We start from the raw sequence: 24,314 nt of genomic DNA on the forward strand, positions 1-24,314 counted from the left end.
AGAAAAGATAATTTTAATTAATCATACTGCAGGGTTTAGGACCCCAAATGCAGCCGTGTTATAGCCCTTGATTTAACATCTTTATAATCTAAAATATGGCCATTTCTTGGAGATTGCTTGTGATCTTGTGTTGAAATATTTTATCTTTGCTTTTTGTGAAAATAAGCTTTGTTTTGCACCACATTCTTTAGTGCAATTGGAGGTTGAGATTTTCCTGGAGGGAATTGACCTCTCATATAAGGAAGAGAGGACTAATAACTAATGGCCTCTTGTCATGCAATGGATAATGAATGGCCCCACATTTGCTTGGATAAATAGGATATGTGTGGGTATAGGAGTGTGCTTAGAACCAATGACGAGTGATATGACTTGTGTAATGGTGACGTGTTGTCATTTGTACTTGCATATGTATTCCTTAGTTCCAATCCCTTAATTTGCAAGTCATGAGTGCAAATAAGGATGAACCATAAAGATACCTCTCAAACATCCAATATATTTTATTACTTTTACTGCAGTAATATGCATCTTCTGTATAATACACACAAATGGCCTTTTTAATAATTCATGGAGAACTGTACACGTCAAATGGCAAGTTATTGTGTTTTTGGTGAAGCAATTTGTCTTCATAGAGACTAATTTGCCCTGTGGTGAAATGGCACCGAGGGCTTAGTGGCTGTAATAGGAGTCAATGATATTTTCAGGGGCTATGAGGGACCTAGCTTTTCATTTTGTCTCCACACAGCAATGCATTAGTGATATGATGTAACACTCGTAGTACTGTTTAAAGAGCATTATTTAATGAGTAGGATTGAAGTACTGACACAAAAATGCAGAGAATAAAAAATTGCAAAAAAACAGAAATCCTATAAAATTATTTATTTTACTGTTTTTAAGTTTACAGTAGATGTAATCTTTTAAAATTACTGTTACTAATGCGTCTGCAAAATGTGGTGCATATAATAGTTTTTTTGTCTGAACTAAACCATCCCTTTTTTTACATAGGAGATTCAGTTTTAATTTAGTTTAATATTCTTTTTAAATACAGTGACTACTGAAGGTTACTGTGCTTTGGTTAATTTCTAAATACATTTTATGTCAAATTTTATAAAAACAAAACCACATATTATGTAGTTTGGGCTTATAACAATGAGAAAATAAAATAGAAAGATGGTATTGTTTGAGCTAAAATATTATTAACAGCCTATAGAGTAATTTGTGTAAAAAATAAGGGAAATAATAGATAGTGAAAGAGTGTTAATTCTTCAGTTAGTCCATGACAAGGTTTTAACTAAAAGATTATTAGGAATTACCATTTTAGTGCTCAGATAACTATGTGTCCACCATTTATCGATTTTAAAAAAAATCTATAACTGGGTTACAAACATGTCCACATTTAAGCTAATTTCAATTGCTAGTCTTATTATTTTTTTTATGGGCTGTGTTTTGTTTTGTCAGGATTTTCATGAAAAATATCTCATGATAACGATGATCAGCTGCCTATCCAACTCCCATTCTATTCTAAAGGTACGGCTCAAAGACAATAAGAAAAAATTATTTTCAAAAATTAAAAGGAAAACACCAGAAAAAAAAGAAAATGTCTATAAAATAAAAGGATATATATATATATATATATATATATATATATATATATATATATATATATATATATATATATATATATATATATATATATATATATATATATATATATATATATATATATATAAACATGAAATTCTGTTCATGAACAGAAAGGACTGAAAGGACTGGAGAGGACTTCAGAAAAGTGGCAGCCCACACTAGGCACAAACTCGACGTTCTATCAAAATAAGCAGACAGCTCTTGCTTTGGGTTTATAAGGACTGGATAGCCATGAAAAACAGCACACATATTTTGCATTTTTGCAGTGCTACCAGCTAAATGCTTCAAGGGACACTGCTATAAGCCTTCTCCAGATCCATAAAACTGGGCCAATCAAGCACCAATAACCTTTAAATTATTCACCAAATCTGGGCCCCCTTCTGCCAAAAAGCTGTTCCTTTATATAAATTTGTGAGGTCCCAATATCCAAATGATTCTCATAGTAAATTAAATAATAAGTCATCTTATACATCCGTGTGTTGTATTACACAATAATAAGTATACTTTTGTGTGTTCATAGTTCAGCACAGTGAGTGTTTTACATATTCCAGGTTCCCCATTCATTAGCAGTCTGTAGGGCTGTTGCTATGATTTCCCAATTGATGTGTGATATACTCTCTGCTTTTATTAGCATGTTTCTCCTCTGTTGATCATACAAAATCTGAGAAATGGATCACAATGCATCCATTTCTAGTGGATCCTTAAGTGATGCATCTCCATCAGCACATTTTTTGGCTGATAAGTAGATTTTGGTTGTAGCATTTACACAATATATGAGATGCTAATTTGAAATATCTGTTATTGTCATGGTCTTGGTTCTGCTGTTCTTTTCTTTGCTCCTTGTTTTCTAGATTTATTGGCCTAATTCCAGTTTTGTTGTATTTCTAGATTTATATTAGTTCTCATGTTTTTCTGTTGTCCTCTTTTGCCCTCTTGTGTGTGTATGTTCCTTTCTCCTTGGCTCCCTCGTTGTCTCCTCTCACACCTGTGCCTTGTCTGCTCGTTAGCCCTCCCCTTGTCTCTCTCTCCTATATATGCTCTCCCTCTGCTCTCACTCTTTGTTGGTTCCTTGTCTTTGCTGTCCTCCCATGCTGTTGTCCATGTTCCTCGTCTCTCCCTGGCTCCTCGTGTTTGGTTTCCCCCAGATGTCTTCTCAGTTCTGGTTTACCTTTCATTATTAGTTGGATTTTTGGATTCCTGCCTTTGTTTACTGTTTTGCTCCATTAAAACTCCCAGAAATCTCCTCAGCCTCTGCATTTGGGTCCTCCAAACCACAACTAAACCCTGACAATAGGAACCAACCACAATGGACCCAGCAGAGCCCAGACTGGACACCCTGAGGGATTTTTTCCTGAAGCTGGGAAAGGCTCTGGACACTATTGCCAGTCTCAGCCCGCCTGAGGAGAGGGTGAGTGCAGCTGGCCAACTAAGGCAAATTCTCCTCACAAACTCCAAACTCATTTCTCCCCCAGTGCTGTCTGAACTGTTTGAAGAGTTGGAGTGGAACCACCAAGCAGCCAGCGCCCAACTCTTCAACAGACCTCCACCACCCAAACCATCACTTCCAACTCTGCTCTCAATCGCCTCCAGTCCGGTTCCTCCACCTTCACCATCTGTTGGTCCCCCCATGCCGTCTGCCTCCTCCAGGCGTAAGCGCCGCCGGGGGAAGAAATCCATTCCCCCTCCGGCGGGTCAGCCTGACGCCACCACTCCCTCTCCGGTGGGTCAGCCTGACGCCACCACTCCCTCTCCGGCAGGTCAGCCTGACGCCACCACTCCCTCTCCGGCGGGTCAGCCTGACGCCACCACTCCCTCTCCGGTGGGTCAGCCTGACGCCTCCACTCCCTCTCCGGCGGGTCAGCCTGACGCGGTCAGCCTGACGCCTCCACTCCCTCTCCGGCGGGTCAGCCTGACGCCTCCACTCCCTCTCCAGCGGGTCAGCCTGACGCCTCCACTCCCTCTCCGGCGGGTCAGCCTGACGCCTCCACTCCCTCTCCGACGGGTCAGCCTGACGCCTCCACTCCCTCTCCGGCGGGTCAGCCTGACGCCTGCTCCAATCCCACTCTTCTTCAGGTCAGTTTCCCCTATGGCCTTGGCCGTCACCTCCATGACCAGCAGTTAGCTCCTCGAGTTAGAGGTTTAAATTCAGTCACCATGATTACACCCACTGCAGTCAGAGCACCACATACTGAGGAGTCCGAGTTATGGGACTACTTTTATGGGCAAAGGGAGGATCTATTCCCTTTCCTTCCACCTCCATCAGTTCCCTGTCAGCCAGCACATCCCAAGCCCCTCAGCGGGCCAGTGTCCCTAGCTCCAGAGCCCATTGACGGGCCAGTTTCCCTAGCTCCAGAGCCCATTGACGGGCCAGTTTCCCTAGCTCCAGAGCCCAGTAGAGGGCCAGATTCCCTAGCTCCAGTGCCCAGTAGAGGGCCAGATTCCCTAGCTCCAGTGCCCAGTAGAGGGCCAGATTCCCTAGCTCCAGTGCCCAGTAGATGGCCAGATCCCCTAGCTCCAGTGCCCATTAGTGGGGGGGTTTCCCCAGTACCAGAGACTCCTGAGCCCGTTATCAGGCCGTTTAGCCCAGCGCCAGAGACTCCTGAGCCCATTAGTGGGCCGTTTAGCCTAGCACCAGAGACTCCTGAGCCCATTGGAGGGCCGTTTAGCCTAGCGCCTGAGACCCCTGAGCCCGTTCAGAGTCATCCTGATTTCCCTGAGCAGACTACTAAAAGGCTCTCTGAATTAAAGCTCAGCGGGCGCTCCAAGCCTCCACGGCCCCTCAGCAGGTGCTCCAAGCCTCCACGGCCCCTCAGCGGGCGCTCCAAGCCTCCACAGCCCCTCAGCGGGCGCTCCAGGCCCCCTCTGAGGCTGTTCCAGTGCCGCAGTCGGCGGCCCCCTCTGAGGCTGTTCCAGTGCCACAGTCGGCGGCCCCCTCTGAGGCTGTTCCTGTGCCGCAGTCGGCGGCCCCCTCTGAGGCTGTTCCTGTGCCGCAGTCGGCGGCCCCCTCTGAGGCTGTTCCTGTGCCGCAGCCGGCCTCCTCCTGGGGCCCTCCTCCTTCAGAGACTGCGTCGCCGCCGGCCTCCTCCATAGGCCCCCTGTCGCCGCCGGCCTCCTCCTGGGGCCCTCCTCCTTCAGAGACGGAGTCGCCGCCAGCCTCCTCCTGGGGCCCTCCTCCTTCAGAGACGGCGTCGCCGCCGGCCTCCTCCTGGGGCCCTCCTCCTTCAGAGACGGCATCGCCGCCGGCCTCCTCCATAGGCCCTCTGTCGCCGCCGGCCTCCTCCTGGGGCCCTCCTCCTTCAGAGACGGCGTCGCCGCCGGCCTCCTCCATAGGCCCTCTGTCGCCGCCGGCCTCCTCCTGGGGCCCTCCTCCTTCAGAGACGGCGTCGCCGCCGGCCTCCTCCTGGGGCCCTCCTCCTTCAGAGACGGCGTCGCCGCCGGCCTCCTCCATAGGCCCTCTGTCGCCGCCGGCCTCCTCCTGGGGTCCTCCTCCTTCAGAGACGGCGTCGCCGCCGGCCTCCTCCTGGTGCCCTCTGTTGTGTGATTCAAAGTAAACGTTGAAAGAAAACACGGGACAACCGGCGTACGTTTCTGTTCAACTGTATTGAATAACTGACTTTCTGATACAATGCTCTGCCTTACATACCAAGGGACTCAGGTTCCCTCCAGTGGTCACATTTGGTATTACACATACAGGTCTTATCACATAAACACTGGTTAACATCACATCCCCTTTACTGGAAGTTAAAGAGACCTTATTGGAAGTTAAAGAGAAGATGATTACTCTTTTTTTTTTTTAAGTTTGCTGTTAACCTGAGAACATTGTAACCAACATATTCGTACAACTTATAGGATTTTCTTTCCTCTAACATTTCAAGATAAAAGATTCATTTCATTTCTAACGTCTCATAACGCCAGACATTTAGCATTCAGCCACGTAACTGACATAACATAAACGGAGTTTTAAACCAAACACAATCATCATTTTAATTCATTTTTACCTGGAAACAGTTTTCTCTTTTTTTTTTTTTTTTTTTTTTTTTAACAGGTAAGCATTTCACAGTCTCTTTTCCATTTCACAGGTAAGTATATGTTTCTTTCTCTTATTATTTTCACAGGTCAAGTCTGTCCGGTCTCTTTATTTTCCTGCCAGACCTGGTTCTTGTGATATGAGGTGAGCTCACAGTCGGTCTGACTGCTGAAGGAGTCTCTTCACCTCTGTCCACCTTGAGTGGCTGCTGCTCGCACTCTGACCTCTGCTCTGGCATAGGAATCAGGTGAGAACGGTTCCGCCGCAGTGTCCCCTGTGATCCAGCGATCAGGTAAGATCGTGGGGTGCTGTGTGCGGATGTTACCGTGCCTGGCTCAGCTGTGTCTGTGATCCAGACGTCGTCACCTGGTGACAGCTTACCCAGGTCTCTTGCTCTGTGTCTGCTGTTGTAGTGTTGTGCGTCTGCTCGCCTCTTCTCCCTCTCTTTCCGCTGAAGGTCGCGAAGGTCTGGAAGTGCTGGCTGTAACCTCTCTGGCAGGACCGGCAGAGTGGTGCGCAGGCGCCGTCCCATGAGCAGCTCGGCAGGGCTGTAGCCGTTGCTCAGGGGTGTCGCTCTGTAGGCCAACAGAGCGCGGTAGGGGTCGCCGGCTTTCTTAAGCAGGCTCTTTATGGTTTGGACGGCACGCTCGGCCTCACCGTTGCTCTGGGGGTGTTTTGGGCTGCTGGTTACATGCTCAAAACAATAGTCACTGGCAAAGGCTTTCATTTCATGCCCAGAAAATTGTGGCCCATTGTCACTAATTAGAGTCTCTGGAATGCCGTGACGTGCAAACATTGATTTGAGGTGTGTGATCACGTTAGTAGATCGTGTGGGGCTGAGCTGGGCAATCTCAATATAGCGGGAGAAATAATCAACTACTAACAGGTAAGTTTTGTCCTTCAGCACGAAAAGGTCTGCACCTACTTTCTGCCATGGCCTATCAGGTAGTTGGGTTGGCATCAGGGGCTCTTTTGGGTTGGCCCTCTCCTTGATGCATTCTCTGCATTTGAGTACCAGCTCTTTGATCTGGTTGCTCAGCCCAGGCCACCATACTGTTTGGGTAGCCCTCTCCCTACACTTCACTATGCCCTGGTGTCCCTCGTGTATTTTGTCTAACACAGTGTCTCTCATTGTTGCAGGAATGACTAACCTTGTGCCCTTCAGGAGTAGTCCATTTTGCACAGTCAGGAACGCCCTCTCGTGCCAGTAGTGCTTGGCGGGCCCCTGTAGCTGGTTCCTGTCCGGCCAGCCCTCCACGCAGTATTTCATCACCTGCGCGCAGACGCTGTCGCCCTGCAGCTGTTTGCGAAGCTCTGTGAGGTACCTGTCGCTGGTCGGGAGGTGCTCCAGCACCGCTTCGACGTAGATGTTGGTGTCCTCCATCAGGTCGTTGTCGCTGCTTGTCACTGCATTTGTCAGTGGGGCGCGTGAGAGTGTGTCAGCTGAGGTAAGGCTTTTCCCAGGTGTGTGGAAGATCGTGTAGGAGTACCTCATCAGACGCATCCTGAATCTCTGGATTCGTGGTGGCAGTGCGTCCAGAGCCTGGCCTCCCAGCAGGCTCACTAGAGGTTTGTGGTCTGTTTCGAGTTCAAAGTGCACTCCAAGGATAAAGTCACTGAACCTCTCACAGGCCCATGTCAGTGCCAGTGCCTCTTTCTCCAGCTGGGCGTATCGCTGTTCTGTGTCGGTCAGCGACCTGGAAGCATACGCGACCGGTAGCCACGCTTCTGCCTTCTTCTGTAGCAGCACGGCTCCCAGCCCATAAGATGAGCGTCCGCCGAGATCTTCAGTGGGCTGTTTGGGTCGTACAGCTGGAGTACTGGCGCTGTGGAGAGTTCATGTTTGAGGCTGCGGAAAGCACGTTGCTGGTCGTGCCCCCAGCACCACATGTTCTTCTTTGAGAGCAGGGCTCTCAGTGGCTTGTCCTTCTCAGAGAGGTTGGGGATGAACTTTTCCCTGCACACTGACTCGTTCACTGGTGACATGTCCACACATATCCTCACCTCATTGTTTTTCTTGGGAGCCACCACCATGCCGCAGCACCACTCAGTTGGCGCCTCAATGCGGCTGATGACGCCCAGGCTCTCCATCCTCTCCAGCTCCCGCTTCACCTTGCCCATGAGAGGTAGTGGTACTCGCCGTGGAACTTTGAGAGAGAAGGGTTTGGCGTCCGGCTTGAGTTTGATGGTGTAGGGCTTCTGCACCAGCCCCAGTCCATCGCAGAGTTTTGGGTACGTCGTCCTCACCGTCTCCTGGTCGATCATGTCCATCCGAGCAACCAGTTTGAGCCTCACTGAAGCTGGCCTGCTCAGTAGCCCGACGTGTAGGTCTCTGACGATGTATATCCTCTCTGTGGTGCTCCTGTCCTTGTAGGTGAGTGTTTCGGTGACTGACCCTAGCACATTCAACTTTGCACCACCAGGGCCATACAGCTGTTTCATGGCAGCTTTAACGTCTTTGGCACCGGGCATGGTATTTTTGTATACTGTCTCTGGTATGGCTGTTACATCGGCGCCCGTGTCTATTTTAAAAGTCACTTTTCTGCCCTGTAAGCCTATGTCAGCCATCCATGGATCTTCACCCGAGGACACCTCACCTAGAAACAGTCCATCTGTGTCCTCTGCTAACTCATTCACAGAGCTGATGAGTCTGCATACCTTGCCGTAGTGCCCTCTTTTGCCGCAGCTGTGGCATTCAGCGTTCCGAGCCGGACACTGAACCGCAGGATGAGATGGTGATTTTCCACATTTGTGGCATGCCTTGTTTCCCGTCGCCGTGTGAGTCGCTGCTTTTGCTTTTGCATGTCCCGGTTTAAGCCCTTTAGCTTTTAATTGCGTCGCGTTCCACTGCTTTCCTTTTGCTTTGTGCAGTGCATCCACAGCTACTTTGCTAGCAGTGCTCATTTCCCCCCTCAGGTCCGTCTGTTGGCGCCGAACTTCCTCCGACTGCCTGGCCATGGTGATCGCCTTGGTGAGAGTGAGTTGGCTATCCAGCTGCATTTTCTGAGACAGTGCTGTGTCTCTAATGCCCACCACCAATCTGTCTCGTAGCAGTTCATCATGTAGGGAACCATAGTTGCAGCTTTCTGCTAGGGCATAAAGTGCTGTGAGGAATGCGTCGACTGATTCGGTAGGTTGCTGTACTCGTTGGTTAAACTTAGCACGTTCATAAATAACGTTTTTCTTCGGGACGAAGTAACCGTCAAATCCCTCCTTCACTGCATTGTACTGCAAACGCTGCTGCTGGGTTAGCACTAGCCCTCTTATCACGTCGTCCGCCTCATCACCCATGCAGTAAATTAGCGTGTTAACTTCGTTAGCCTCTGAAGAACAGTTCAAATTACTTGCCAGCCGGAATCTCTCGAAGCGACGAATCCATTTCTCCCATTCGTGCGGTTTAGAAAAGTCAAACGGTTCCGGTGGCTTTATGGTAAACGTTGCACTCGGTATGCTAGCCGCTCCTTGGCTTTCCGTTACAGCGTTAGCCATATAACGGTCTGTAACGTTAGCATCTTCGTGGTGGTCCCCCGACGCTTCAACGTTCCCCTGCTGCTGCTCTCGCTCACTCATACTCGCTTGATGTCTCCTCTGTCGCCGTCTGGCACTAGATCCTGGCATTCACGCTGTCTCTTGTCCGCAGGTCGTGAAGTCTACACTTCTGACACCATGTTGTGTGATTCAAAGTAAACGTTGAAAGAAAACACGGGACAACCGGCGTACGTTTCTGTTCAACTGTATTGAATAACTGACGTTCTGATACAATGCTCTGCCTTACATACCAAGGGACTCAGGTTCCCTCCAGTGGTCACATTTGGTATTACACATACAGGTCTTATCACATAAACACTTGTTAACATCACACCCTCCTCTTTCAGAGACGGCGTTGCCGCCGGCCTCCTCCAGAGGTCCTCTTTCACCTCCAGAGAGCCTCCTTCGACAGAGACGCCGTCGCCGTCGACGTCCTCCTGAGCTTCTGCCTGGCCTCGGGCCCCACGGCCGCCCTCCAGAGACTCTTCCTGGCCTCGGGCCACACGGCCGCCCTCCAGAGAATCTTCCTGGCCTCGGGCCACACGGCCGCCCTCCAGAGACTTTGTTTGCCCTCGCCCACCTTGGGTGGGTTGTTTTGGTTTTTGTTTGGACTCTGCGTTTGGTTTTGTATTTCGTGCGCTCCTTCCTGGTTCCCCCTCCGCCCACCCAGGGTGGGTTGTTTTTTGTTTCTGGACATTTTGGGCGTCTGGGATCCGCCCTTAAGTGGGGGGCACTGTCATGGTCTTGGTTCTGCTGTTCTTTTCTTTGCTCCTTGTTTTCTAGATTTATTGGCCTAATTCCAGTTTTGTTGTATTTCTAGATTTATATTAGTTCTCATGTTTTTCTGTTGTCCTCTTTTGCCCTCTTGTGTGTGTATGTTCCTTTCTCCTTGGCTCCCTCGTTGTCTCCTCTCACACCTGTTCCTTGTCTGCTCGTTAGCCCTCCCTTTGTCTCTCTCTCCTATATATGCTCTCCCTCTGCTCTCACTCTTTGTTGGTTCCTTGTCTTTGCTGTCCTCCCATGCTGTTGTCCATGTTCCTCGTCTCTCCCTGGCTCCTCGTGTTTGGTTTTCCCCAGATGTCTTCTCAGTTCTGGTTTGCCTTTCATTATTAGTTGGATTTTTGGATTCCTGCCTTTGTTTACTGTTTTGCTCCATTAAAACTCCCAGAAATCTCCTCAGCCTCTGCCTCTGCATTTGGGTCCTCCAAACCACAACTAAACCCTGACAGTTATCTCACTTGGCCTTTTGAGACAGGCTGTCTTTCTGTCTCTTGCTTTCTCTCTATCAACAGCTCGCTGATGGACATGAGGCTGTTGCTCTGGTTCTAGAGATCATGTCGTAAAGAGTCTTCTTTTTGAATCACATTAATTTAGACCTGCGTATAGATGACATATCAAAGCATATCATACTACTCATACCAGCACTTCCAATCCATTATAGTTTTTGATATTTTTTTTATTTCCATTTTTTAATAAATGTTAGTTTGTACACGTCATGATCTGACTTGTTTCTGTTAATTTCTGCCCTCATGGCTGCTGATTAACTATTGTTCCCACCTCTCTCTCTGTTCATGCTGACTGCTGATTGTACTCACCTGTACTGGTGTCTAGATAAGGTCCTACCCTGCAATCACTCAGTGCAAGGTCATCTGTTGTCTACTTCTGCCACAGCTTTCAAGCCTTCAAGTTTGCTGCCTGGATTGTTTACCTGACCAATCTTTGCCTAAAGCCTGTTTGCTCTGATTAAGTCCCCTGGATCTGATGATGGCAATTCTGAAGCCTCGTGAATCAATGAACCAATTTGACATAATTAGCCAAAAATGCTCAACACATTTGAAGGAGTTTAGAATGGGTATCTGCTGGATAGCTTTCAGAACTAAAACTGAGCGGGTATCCTAATATCTGCATTTTTTCACGGCTGAACTTGCTTGTTGCATAATAATAGTATTGATAATTATTATATAAATAAATATGAAGGAAAACTAATGTCTGACCTGTGAAATTGCAATATGATTAACAGCCCTTACGAATAACAGTTATATCACGGTGTGCTCCTGTAAATATGGCTCCGATTTCTAATCCATCCTGGTTTTCAAGCTACAGTACATACTGTATATATCTGTTTGGCCAAGGGCTTAACATGCATGCCTCGCCGCAGAGAGATACTGGGATCGGCTTGCATTTTGTTCCTGTATTTCGTATCTATTAAATTTTTTTTTTGCTAATTTATGATAATTTGGACACTTTGCCCGTGCAGCCAATTATTTGAGTGGGCAGCACCTATAACTATATAAACACATAATTACTTTAAATAATTCTGATACTTTAAATAATTGTAATTGTAATGATAATAATTGCAACCAACTCTGCTACCCATTACTTTAGTTCCCAAAGGTTCTCCACGTTCCTGCTTTGGTTTTGATGATGATCATATTAAAGGAGAAGCATCAATGACTGTTTAGATGTGCAGTGTGAATAAATATTTGTTTTAAATTGTTCAATGCATGACTGCAGTGGGTATAGATGTGTGTATGTAATATTTGTGTCTGTCTTTTTTAGATCTATTTGCATGTAGTGAACTATCCTCAATCAGTTCAAAACTAGAACTACTGTAATTATAAAAACGTTTTCCTTGTCTTTGAATAAAACTGAAAATGGGAAAGACCTGTGGTTTGAGCTGCGATTCTGATGCATTTAGATACTTCAGTAGTACAGAAACGCCCAGATGATTTGAGCTTACTGTGAAGCTCGACATAAAGTATGACGTAGTCCTCGCTTGCAGCGGTCCTTTAGATGGGATTTATTCAAAACACATCTCAGCGACACTTCCGCTTCAAAAACGAAGCTGTGTTGAGCAGAATGACTTAGGCCTAACCTCACTACCTGGAGCACCAGACCTCTGTTATTGTCTTTGGATTCCAAATTCAGCCTCATGGACTCTGGACCTAAATGTACCTGCTGTCTGTCATGGGTACTGACCTGGATTGGCTTATTGATGTGATTATATATACTTGGAACCCTATCACCTAGTATTTGTAGCCACCATTTTAAGGAAGCCCTACTCTAGTCATCAGGAATCTTAGTTGGGCCATCTACAGACTGCTGTCTTTTCTCCATTGTGAAGAACCCATCTTATGGTAACGTACCACTACATGTTTGCAATTCCCAATTCATAGTTCTTCCACTACTCAACAGTCTGTCTTTTTGCAGATTTTGACCAAAGCTAAATACCTTCTATGGCCTCATCTCAGTATTATTGTGAATAAACTTCATAAATCTTTTCCCCTTTTGTGGTCATCCTTCTGGGTCCTACCTGGATCAAAATCATATCAGTGCACTTTACCTATGGCCTCACTTGTTTTTTTTTTTCTGACGCTGTGCTGGGTTATAAGAATATCACACACTGTCAAATAATTATTGCAGTTGCTCTTTGGTTGAAAGACAATAAAAATGACTGTCCTTTAACCTGCCTCACTGTACAATGTAAAACGGAAGATTAAGAGCAATAATCAAATATTTATCAATGATTATCCATTGAACAGCACTTATTAAACAGTATTACATATGTGAGGGCTAAGAATATCACACTGTGTTTAGCTGGCATAAGACTTAAAGCAGCTCTTGCTGTCCATCCATTAGTCTTTGTTAGCTTATCTGTAAGGGTCATACTAGGGCTGTGCAGTCAATAGCCGAAAATTGCAGTAAACCCTAGACAGGTCACCAGTCCATTGCAAGGAAGAGAGGTACAATGATGCACTTACACTTTGATACTCAGGGGTATGTCAATCTGAACATGACTGTTAACCTAACAGTCATGTTTTTGGACTTTGGGAGGACACCAAAGTAAGTAGATGAGGAAGCCTAACATTGGGGCCATTTTGCTGTTTCCTTAGTAATGTCATAAGTCAAGACTTAATAAAAAATGTAAAGGATGTATTCTGTTCTTATATCAATGATTTTGTTCAACATGACTGGAATAAATTCTGTTAATACTTAAAGATGTTTTCTTTCACTTTTTGCATACTTTCTGGGAAACATTCCCTCTCAAATTAAGGATACAGAAGATCTTAATAAGATGGTCTTGTAAAGTTTGAAATGCTACAGGGAAATGCAGAGCCTAAATCTTCCTCTCTGCTCTGGGTAAGACAGCTGCTCCATCACTTTGATATGGAAACGGTACTACATCTGTCACCAAAGAAACATCCCTCAAGCTGCACAGTCCCACTACAGATCACTCTTACCTACTGTAATGTGCAGGCCGTCATCATGATTCTTGAAGTCATGATATTTCTTAAAACACAAAGTCTTATCAATTACAATTGTCTTACTACACTGGCAGATTATTGCACTTATATTAAGTAGAATCTTCTCAAAAAAAAAAGAGAAATCAATAATCTAACAGAATCTGTTCTATATTATTTCTATATTAATATTAAAGTAAAATCAAAAACACTTTTTGGATATATCTAAGATTGTACGACGTTACTAGAGGGACATCTTATGCAATGACTTTACCTAATATTATATTGGAATTTTTATTAAATATATTTAATTACTACACTGATTGATTAATTAATCAAGGCGTATCTGTAGATATAATTTTATGAATAATAAGAATTTAATAGGCTAATATTAAACTAGGGGCAGGGGGGTTCCCCGAATATAAAAAATCACAGATGGGGCCTATATGCAATTATTTTGTCCAGGACCAAGCCTATGCTGTCAGCATGCCTGCTCAGGATTACAGAAAATGGATGAAGTGGAACAATTCAATTCAATTCAGTCTATTTATATAGAGCCAATTTACAACACGTCATCTCAAGGCACTTTACAGTTCACCAGATCATACAGTCAAATCGATCAAAAGTTTTCTAAGAAAAACCAGTTAACTGCATCGACTCGAAGGAAATTCCTCACACTAAGCATGCTTGTAGTAACAGTGGAGAGGAAAAACTCCCTTTTAACAGGAATACACCTACGGCAGAACCAGGCTCAGTGTGAGTGGCCATCTGCCGAGGCTAACTGGGGTTCAAGAAGACAAAAGCATTTATACGGAAAGAAGTAGAAATATTAAAGTCAACTGTAAAAGGCAGCCCCATTCAGAAAACACGAAGCCACAAAGATGAGCTCCGAGCCAGCTCCCATGACAGAGGATGAAGAGAGCACATCCAGCCAGCCACAGACAGAGGAACAGGACTACACTGAAAAAACAGGCCGATCTGTAACATCTATGAACAAAGGTGTTAATGGCAATAGCACAGCTGATATTTCTCTCCAGGATGGTGTCACAGCCAAACAAGACGATGCAAAACCACTATGAGAAAAAGCCGAGAGAGCATAACGTTAGAAAATGAACTAACAGATTATGCAGAGCGGAAGAATAAAGATAGAATGAAGCAAAATGATGAAAAAGGGATCCCTATGTCCTCTAGAATTCTAAGCCTATAGCTCTATAGCTGCATAACTATAGAGATAACTTAGGATAACCTGAGCCACTCTAACTATAAACTTTATCAAAAAGGAAAGTTTTAAGCCAACCCACTAGCTCCACAGGAGAGGAGCCTGTTAACTAGAAGATTTACCTCCCATTCAACTTTTATAAATTCCTGGAACCACTAGTAAACCTGCAGATTGAGAGCAAAGTGCTCTGTTAGGAATATAAGGAACAATCAGATCTCGAATATAAGATGGAGCTTGGCCATTTAAGGCTTTATATGTGAGAGGGAAGATTTTAAATTCTATTCTGGATTTAACAGGAAGCCAAAGAAAAGAAGCCAGGATAGGAGAGATATGATCTTTCTTTTTAATTTCCATCAGAAGTCTGGCTGCAGCATTTTGGATCAACTAAAGGCTTTTAACTGCAGTTTGTGGACTTCCTGATAGTAAAGAATTACAATAGTCCAGACTTGAAGTAACAAATGCATGAAGTAGTTTCTCAGCATTACCCCTGGACAGGATACAGTATTTCAAATTTTTTGCAACATTTTACAGATGAGAGCAGGAAATTCTAAAAACATCTTTGATATACGATATAAATGACAGGTTCTGATCAAAAATAACACCAACATTTCTTTATTATCTGACATCAGTTTAATCCCATGCAAGTGAAGTGACTGGCTAATCAGCTTCTATTTCAAAGACTCTGGTCCAAAGACTATAAATTCTTTTTTTATCCACATTCAGGAGCAGAATGTTAAAAGTCATCTAGATTTTTATATCTTCAAGCCATGCCTGTAATCTATGTAATGGGTGGTATTCAGGGCTTGACTGGGACAAAAAATCGGCCCTGGCATTTTGGACTAGACTGGCCCACCACATTTTTTTTTTTTGGTGTACTGAATGTGTATACCAACTGTGCAATACCTTGAGGCCAGGTTCATGGAAATTAGTGAGAGTGGACACTTAAAATACTTCCAAAAACTTAATTTATTAACACTGTAAAATGTAAGCTCCACCACAGCACAACAACAATTCTTAGATCAGGGAGAGAGAGAGAAATAAGTCACAGTCAACCACACAAATTACGCTACTCTTCTCATGCTCTTCTTTACGCTGGTGCACATGCCTCCAATCAGATATCCTAGTAATAAATGAACTTGTGTCAGTAGTCTTTCCAAATGCAATACATACAAAACAAAATAAAGCATTTATTTTTTATTTTATTGTTTCTCACAATATGTGAGCCACCTCCTGTTGGTTGCATTTTTAGTGGTGAATACCTTTTGCACAACTGGATTTTTTGTCCTTTGTTGTGGGTGGTGATTCAAAAAGTTTTGTAAAAGACAAGGATCAGGACAGGTAAAGTAATCTATTTCCTCCTGCTCTCTGCTCTCATCTCTCTCGCCATGTCTCTCCTCAGCCGCACTGACATCATGTTCACTGCTCGGTTCGCCCTCGCCTCCAATATAACCACAGACATCCCAAGTTCCAAAAACTTATTTCAGTGAGATGCTTAATGAAGATAAATTGTGCCTTCATCAGTAGTGGATTAGAGATATACAGTGAAGTTTACAAGAGGGCCAATTCAATTCAGTTTGCTTTAGGTAGATATTTCATAATGCAGAAAATAACAATCTTATAGTACAATTTATTTATGATGCTTTATAATAATAATTAGGTGCCATAAAATATTTGCTCATGTGCTTGCATTAATTATCTGTGCCCATGTTTTTATAAAATAAATAATTGCCCAAAATTTTTTTTGCTCAGGTGCTCTGCGCGCTCGCATTTTATTTGGTGCCCTATTGTGCCCCTGTATAGTACTGGGTCAGCTGACGCCCCTGGCGTTGCATGCGCCATACATGCAGTCCATCATTCTTTACCCTCACTAGACATGGATACACTTTCTGCTGCAAAATGAGGTGACTGTAAAAAAGTAAACTGAAACTTATTGGCTTATTTTTCTGACTGATCCAATCAGCCGCCTGGAACGCTGGTTGATCGGAGCATCGCTTTGAACAGATATGCTGCACAGGTTGCACCAGCAACCTCCTCCTCACACCCCGCACTCTCTTGTTGTTGTCTGCGCAATCACAGTAGTTCTAATCAGCACATGATGCATGAATTATTGTATTGCCTGCCCGCTCTCACTCGCATTAAAAAAACATCACCTTGCAGAGTCTAAAATCCGGGATAATTTATCTGACTCGCGGGCATCCGTGAACAACTATCGATATCAGGGAGACTCCCGAAACTTCCAGGAGACTTGGGATGTCTGCAACCACCACCACCATCATATTTTACATCAGACACCGGAGCAGATGAAGGGCCTGCTGTTGGGAACATGTCAGTCAGTTTGACACATTTCGCAGCGTCCGTTTGAAGAACTTGTTTCTTTTTGTCTCTGCGCCTCCCTTGCGTTTCTTATCCATTACTACTGTGAACACCGCTGCACAAAGTTCCAATGAAGAGTGAAGGTATTTTTCTACTTTATGATTGGCCTAGCCCTTTAGACTGTGAGGGATGATAACCAATGGGCTGCAGTAGCCTGTGGTAAGGGCCGGACAGACTCTTGCGCTGCTGATTTTATTTTTCTGCATGCATTATGCAAATATAACGAGGCCGATATATAATAATGCCCGGTACGCCTGATTACCAGTCCATGCCTGGTGGTACTCCACAGGTAACCCTTTAGCATGAGGAAGATTTGTCATTAACATGAAAAAACTGAAATCGATCAGATAGCTAAGATTTAAAGCAGTTTAATGCTGTTCCATTAATTCCTATAAAATATTCAGGTCTTTCTAAAATAATATTATGATTAACGGTCATGATCTATCCTGATAGCTCACCTTATTTGTTCATTTCACTCACCTGCCTAACTCTGCATGGTTTTCTAATTAGCACTCATCTCATCCACCTGCGTCTGTCCCTTTATATTCGGTTCAGCCCAAGATCTCAGGGCCAGATCATAGTTTTTGTTTGTTTTTGTTTGTTTTGTTTTTGCTGTCTTTTTATGTCCTGGTTCCCGGTGGGCAGGGAGAGAGTGTTTGTTCTGTCTTTTGATAATTTCCTGATCCTTCTCCTCAGAGCCCTCAGGGTTTTGGCTCGGAACGCGGAGAGGGTCAGAACCCCGTCTGCCGGGGTTCCTGGACCAGCCCCGGAGCTCACAGCTCAGTTTGAATACCCAATCCGGTCCAGTCAGCGGCCCAGCAGACCCCCATCAAAGATTTTGAAAGCTGTCTTCGGTTAAATGCTTAGAGCAAATGAACAGCTGAGCATCAAACAGGGATCTTATGATACACAAAAATAATCCATGCCTGACGAGTCTTTAGATCCTTGGGAAGACTGTGAAAAATTTCCACTTTCTTCATGCAGCCTGGAGCACTTAGATTTATTTGTCATTTTGTTTACACACGTGTAAAACAAATAGAAATTTTGTTTGGAACAGCTCTCTGGACAATTTCATCTTTTTTAAAAGTGCAGCCTTGAAAAATAGTATATAATATATATATAAATTATAATATATATATAAAAACAGTAATATAAACATATGACTAAATTTACAGTTGTGATTAGTGGTGAACCTGGGACGCGGTCCTGTGTCATCAGGGTGAACAGCAGGGGGCTCAGGACGCAGCCCTGAGGGGAACCTTTGCTTAGACTGATGACATCAGAGGTGTTCTGTCCAACCCGGACTGACTGAGGTCTGTTGGTGAGGAAGTCTAGCAGCCAATTGCGGAGGGGTGTATTGAATCCCAGCTGTTTCAGTTTGCCCATTAGATGCTATGGGATGACTGTGTTGAAAGCTGAACTGAAGTCCAGGAACAGCATCCGCACATGGGTGTTCTTCTCCTCCAGGATCAGGTGGAGAGCAGCAGAGATGGCGTCCTCAGTGCAGCGGGTGCGTCGGTTGGCAAACTGGTCAAATGTTGGCGGCAGACTGGAGACGATGTGTTCTTTAACCAGCCTTTTGAAGCACTTCATCATAATTGGAGTCAGTACGACATTGAGTGAGTTGACCTGAGGCTTCTTTCGGACTGGAATAATGGTGGCAGACTTGAAGCATGCTGGTGCTATGGATTGGTCCAGCGAGGTGTTAAAAATGTCTGTGAGGACACCAGCCAGCTGATCTGCACACTCCTTATACACCCGCCGAGGTATGTTACCAGGCCCTGCGGCCTTCCTTGGAGTGACTCTCCTCAGAGTTTACTTCACTTCAGCTAAGTCCAGGTTTAGTGTCTCCTCTCCCTGGTGTGGAATGGCTCTCACTGCTGGAGTGCTGTTTAGTGCCTCAAACCTTCCAAAGAAGTTGTTCAGTTCATTTAGGGAGTCAGTGTTTGCTGCATCTACCGGGGGGGAGAGTGTGTTGTAGTCTGTGATCATCCACCTGGTGTTGCTTTTGGAGTGGAAAAGATCCTGGATTTTCTGGCTGTGGTTCTGCTTTGCTGATCTGATGGCACGTTTTAAGTTGGCATGTGGTGTTCTCAGTGCCTCTTTATCACCAGATTTGAAAGCTGAGTTCCGTGCTTTTTGCGATTTCCGAACTTATCCATTTATCCAGGGGGGTTGGTTGGCCCAGGTGGTGATGTTCTTTTTGATGCTGACGTCCTCAATGCATTTGTTAATGTAGGCTGACACAGTCAAGGCATACTTATCAATATTTAATAAGTTGTCATATGTTGCTGCAGCCTTGAAGATGTTCCAGTCAGAGCATTCAAAACTGTCTTGGAGTGTCTCCATGGCACCCTCAGACCACACTCGGAACTCTTTAACTATTGGTTTATGCTGCTTTGAATGCATCTTTGATGTCAGAGTAAATCAGGTCTAAAGTGTTTTCACCCCGAGTTGCAAAATAGAAATGAGGGAGAACAGTCTTCAAGTTAGCCTGGTTAAAATCCCCAGCAATGATGAAAACACCCTCTGTGTATGCAGATTGGAGCTCAGAGATAGCCTGGTATAGACTCTTCATGGCCTCTTTTGTGTTTGTGCTTGGGGGCACGTAAACAGCAGTGATGCTAACCACACTGAACTCTCTGGGCAGATAGAACGGTCTGCAGTTCAAATACTCAATGTCTGGAGAGCAGAAGCTAGCGACTGATCTAGCATTTTTAAACCAGCTGTTGTTGATGTAAATACATAGCCCACCACCCCAAGACTTACCGCTTAGTTCTTTGTTCCTATCGGTGCGGTATAGCGTTAGCCCCTCCAGGCTAATAGCATTGTCTGGTATTGTTGGATGCAGCCAAGACTCCGTCGGAATGATGCTGCAGCAGTTACTAATCTCCTTTCTTGAAGACAGTTCCAGTCGGAGATTATCCATTTTGTTATCCAACGAGCAGTCGTTGGAGAGCAGGATTGATGGAAGCGGAGGTCTGTGGGGATTTCTCTTTAGCTTCGCAGTTAGCCCCCCTCTGCATCCTCGCTTTCTCTGTCTCGCACATCTCTTCCTTCGGCAGTTACGTTCTGCTGTTGTTTTGTTTACATCCGTCTGTAGCACTCCGCAGCTTAAAACATTTTGTGACCGTAGCTCCAGCAGGCATTGGCGATCATAGATGCGAGTTTGATGTGTAGTCTCTAACGTATTAACGTATAGGGAACACACCAGAAACTGCCTGCTATGTATTTCTTGTAGAAGTAAACCCAACTATAGGCTAAACATTTAAACTGGTGACTTACATCTACCTCCATTCATCTTCTTGGGCCAGTGAACCCAGGGCTGGTCTGTATGTCAATTTCTGGGCGTGACAAAAGTACAGGCCAGAACCAAATGAGGCAACATCCCAGAATTGACGTCAATTCAGGGCTTCGTTTCAATTTGCCCGTTTTATGGTGGAAGTTTAAAATTAGGAGATTTGCAGAGAGAGAAGGTGTCCATGGGGTTTGAACTTCACTGTATGTCCATTTCGCCCGCTGAACTGTTGTTATCCATCTATGACAATGTTTTGCATTCTATGACCCCTTTAACGTAAACGTGACAAAAACAAAGAAAACCTAGAGTGTTTAAAACTGACGTTTCTTTGACAAATCTAAAAAGTTGCTTGAACTCACCCAATAATAACTAAAATTACACTATAAGTTATTTCACATAACAGTGTATCCTAGCCAATAGTCAACCTATGTTTCCTCCCATAGCATTTATTTTGAAATATATTCTAGAATAAGGACTACCTTGCCCGAACCTGTTTGAGTGGGTGTTTTGAACTGTCCTTCAATAGAGACAATTTTCTCTTTAGCAAACAGCAGTAAAAAAGCACAACAGGGGCCCAATCTGCAGTGGAAAAATGCACAAAAGGGCTGTCTGTCCAACAGATATACTGTGTGGTACCTCCCAGAGAAAAATTTTACAATTTTCTAAAAGTTGTGAATTCAACAAAGGGACCATTTTATGTTTTGTAGGGCTCCCTCTGCTTTTTGACAGGGCATTTTCCTCCAAAGATTTATTGAAATATGTTTTCAGCAAACAAAGATCAAAACAGAAAGTTTGAATTCTAAATGTACATGGTTGTTTGCTGGCCTTTGTCCTGAAGGCACAAACACGATGAGAAACAGCAATAGAAGATGGTAAATTAATGTATGACACAAGCTTTAGTAGGTAAGGTATGTGAGGGGCATAATAAGAGGAGACCCAGGCTTGTAATAGACCGGTATCCTAATGGTGTATCCTGTCTCTGGACCACTAAACGACTGATGGATGTTCATCTGTAGTTATCTGCCCTGGAAAAGAGGCTGATGGTGGGAAAATTTGAAAACTGTCACCTGACCAGTTTGGTAAGCATGTTGCCATTGTTTTAAGGTTATTGGCCCAAATGCAGACACAGTCTGAGAACAAGGAGCAGTTAAAGATGTTTATTTAGGCTACAAACTGGCAGGAAAGGCTCACTTCATGAGCTGCAGGTGGGGAACGGAAAGTCCAAGTGAGGAGCACGCCAGGTATGGGTCATCTGTCTGCGACTCACAGCCTTCCAATGGGAGGAGATGGCTGAGTGGGTCAGCCGATGGAACACGGGCAGGAGCCCGAGCAGCACCTCAGCAGAGGCTGGTTCGAGGAGCAGCTTGAGAAACCAGCGTGAATCCAGGAAGGAGGTTCTCTTGTCCAGCTAAGTAACACTGAGGGGGGGTGAGGGGAATGCCAGAGCATATTCTGAGCATCAGGAATTCAGGAACCAGTCCTCAGAGCATGGAGACTGACAGGTGAGTAATCCAGAGCACAACTAACTGAGGGAGACAGGAGACAAGTTAGAACCAGGAATCCAGGACATCAGACAAACATGAACAAAGATCTGTCTGCAGGACAGAGGCCTTGGCGTAGCACAACGGTTTAACACTCTGGCGTCCTTCAGCTGACCGAATGCTCCACTTAAAGGAATAGTAAACCCAAAACATGATTAGCCTTCATTTTCTACTCACCCCCATGCTGAACAACACTCTGGAGTACTTTTTTGATATCTCAAATGCATCTGGAGATCTGGGAGGCTTCTTGCTGTCTGCTGACATTCAAATAATGGAGGTCTATGGTGCCCGAGACAGAAAGGTCCATAAAAGTCCACAAAAAACGTGTCAATATTCCTCAATACTGCTCGTCCAATGTATTCCAAGTGTCCTGAGTGGGTAGCATCCAAAATTTACTCGAAACAAAGTCATTTAGAATGTTTTTAGAGCATAAACAGTAGTGTATAGGATTTCCTGAAAGCGCGCGCCAGCGCGTTCAGGACGCTACGGAGGCCGGCAGACCAAACCAGATGAAAGTGCGCAGAAACAACGAAAGAAAAATGTCTGAGGACTTCAGTGTTGAGGAAGAGCATGAGTTCTTTGCCGAGCTGAATGCGCACTTTCATCTGGCTTGGTCTGCCGCGGTTTCCGTAGACTCATGAACGCGCTTTTAGGAAATACTATACACTACTGTTTATGCTCTAAAAACATTCTAAATGACTTCGTTTCGAGTAAATTCTGGACGCTACCCACTCAGGACACTTGGAATACATTGGACGAGCAGTATGGAGGAATATTGACACGTTTTTGTGGACTTTTATGGACCTTTCTGTCTCGGGCACAATAGACCTCCATTATTTGAATGTCAGCAGACAGCAAGAAGCCTCCCAGATCTCCAGATGCATTTGAGATATCAAAAAAGTACTCCAGAGTGTTGTTCAGCATGGGGGTGAGTAGAAAATGAAGGCTAATCATGTTTTGGGTGTACTATTCCTTTAAGCCATGCCCACCTGTCAACAACAACCACCTGTGGAAGAGAGTGAGCAGAGCACAGAGCACAGGATCCTGACACATGTATTCTAGCCTTGTGTTGCAAGGCTTACTCATTTCTTTGTGGGAGGCTCAAGGTTAGGTTATCTGGAAATATCTGGAAAGCATCATGGAAAGGGAGGTCAATATGATTTTTTAAAAAAGGTCTCAAAGATTATTTTAGCATACATGGGTGACAATAGAGAGGTATTCAGTATTGCAAATGTTCTGTTCTGACAATGATATACAATTTTATGAAAATATTACATAGAGTTTTTCTATGCAAACCTTAATTTTCACATGTGTAAAATATCGGAATAATATAAACAACCACTTTTGGCATTTACTTTAGCATATTTAGTTACGTTAACACAATTGTTTTATGTCCTAACCTGCTAAAATGAAAGAGTTGTGTTAAAGTAAATAAATATGATTAAGTAAATGCCAAAAATGGTTGCATTATTTATTTATTTATTTATTTATTTATTTATTTATTTATTTATTTATTTATTTATTTATTTATTTATGTTTTAGTGAACAAACCCAATTGGAAAGCTTGTTTTTTATATATATACAAAACATATATTTTTTTAGAAAGAAAAACCTAACAGAATACACTTGTTAAACTTAATACGATTAGGAGTCTAACTGTGTCCAACTGCATCAGATACTATAATCATTTCTAAAGGAAGAAAGACAACAGTGCGGAAAGTTTTGGAGATATCGTTCATATCTCACCTTTATCCACCTGTCCATCTCCTTCTCCTTCCCCTTGCTCTCGTTCTCGCTGACAGAAATACATTAACCAGGACCGGCCTGCCTTGAAGTTCCTCCCGTAGCAGCTGCTGTCTCAAACACTTTATTGAATTATCGAACAGAGGATATATATGACAAATGGAGTCAACAGAATAGCTTTTTGGTTTACATCCCTATCCAAACACACAGTGTTTACTCCAGGAAATCAAAGTATAAATCTGTTTCCTGCCCATGAGCAGATCGATAGTGTGCTAAAGATATCTTTGGGTGTCTGTCAGCAAACCCAAGAGTCATAGGGCCGGTGTCGTGCCAAGGTAGTTATCCCTGCCAAAATTTGTATCCCCTCGTCGGGAGCGCGCACAGAGTAGAAAGAACAACCCGAGTTAACTCCGCCTCAATTCCAACGTGCAGAACTTCAAATTTTAAAGGTTTTATGTGTATGAAAGTTGAGCTTTACTGTTTTATTCTTTACTTCACATGTTATAGCAGAATATCGCCAGTGATATTGATTTAAAACGTTTGCTTGAAAGCTGGTCGCTGACAGCAGTGTCTACTCCTCCCTCTGAAAGCAAACAGATCCCTGTTCTTTTCCTCACGTTCATTAAAAAATATCTCTCATGTGTATGAAAGTTGAGCTTTACTGTTTTATTCTTTACTTCACATGTTATAGCAGAATATCGCC

The 24,314-nt window shown here is 44.2% G+C and overlaps 1 long non-coding RNA gene across 1 annotated transcript; it reads right to left on the minus strand.

Moving 5' to 3' along the window:
* Positions 1 to 15,887: 15,887 nt before the first annotated feature.
* On the minus strand, positions 15,888 to 22,102 carry LOC119798543. Its single transcript, XR_005282731.1, has 3 exons — positions 22,046 to 22,102; positions 19,669 to 19,671; positions 15,888 to 16,094 (listed from the first exon to the last, which is right to left on the minus strand). It is a non-coding gene; the product is annotated as an uncharacterized LOC119798543 (long non-coding RNA).
* Between the last annotated feature and the right edge of the window lie 2,212 nt (positions 22,103 to 24,314).

This window comes from Cyprinodon tularosa, unplaced genomic scaffold (assembly GCF_016077235.1).
Source record: "Cyprinodon tularosa strain WSP-4 unplaced genomic scaffold, ASM1607723v1 ctg63, whole genome shotgun sequence".
NCBI classification, from domain to species: domain Eukaryota; kingdom Metazoa; phylum Chordata; class Actinopteri; order Cyprinodontiformes; family Cyprinodontidae; genus Cyprinodon; species Cyprinodon tularosa.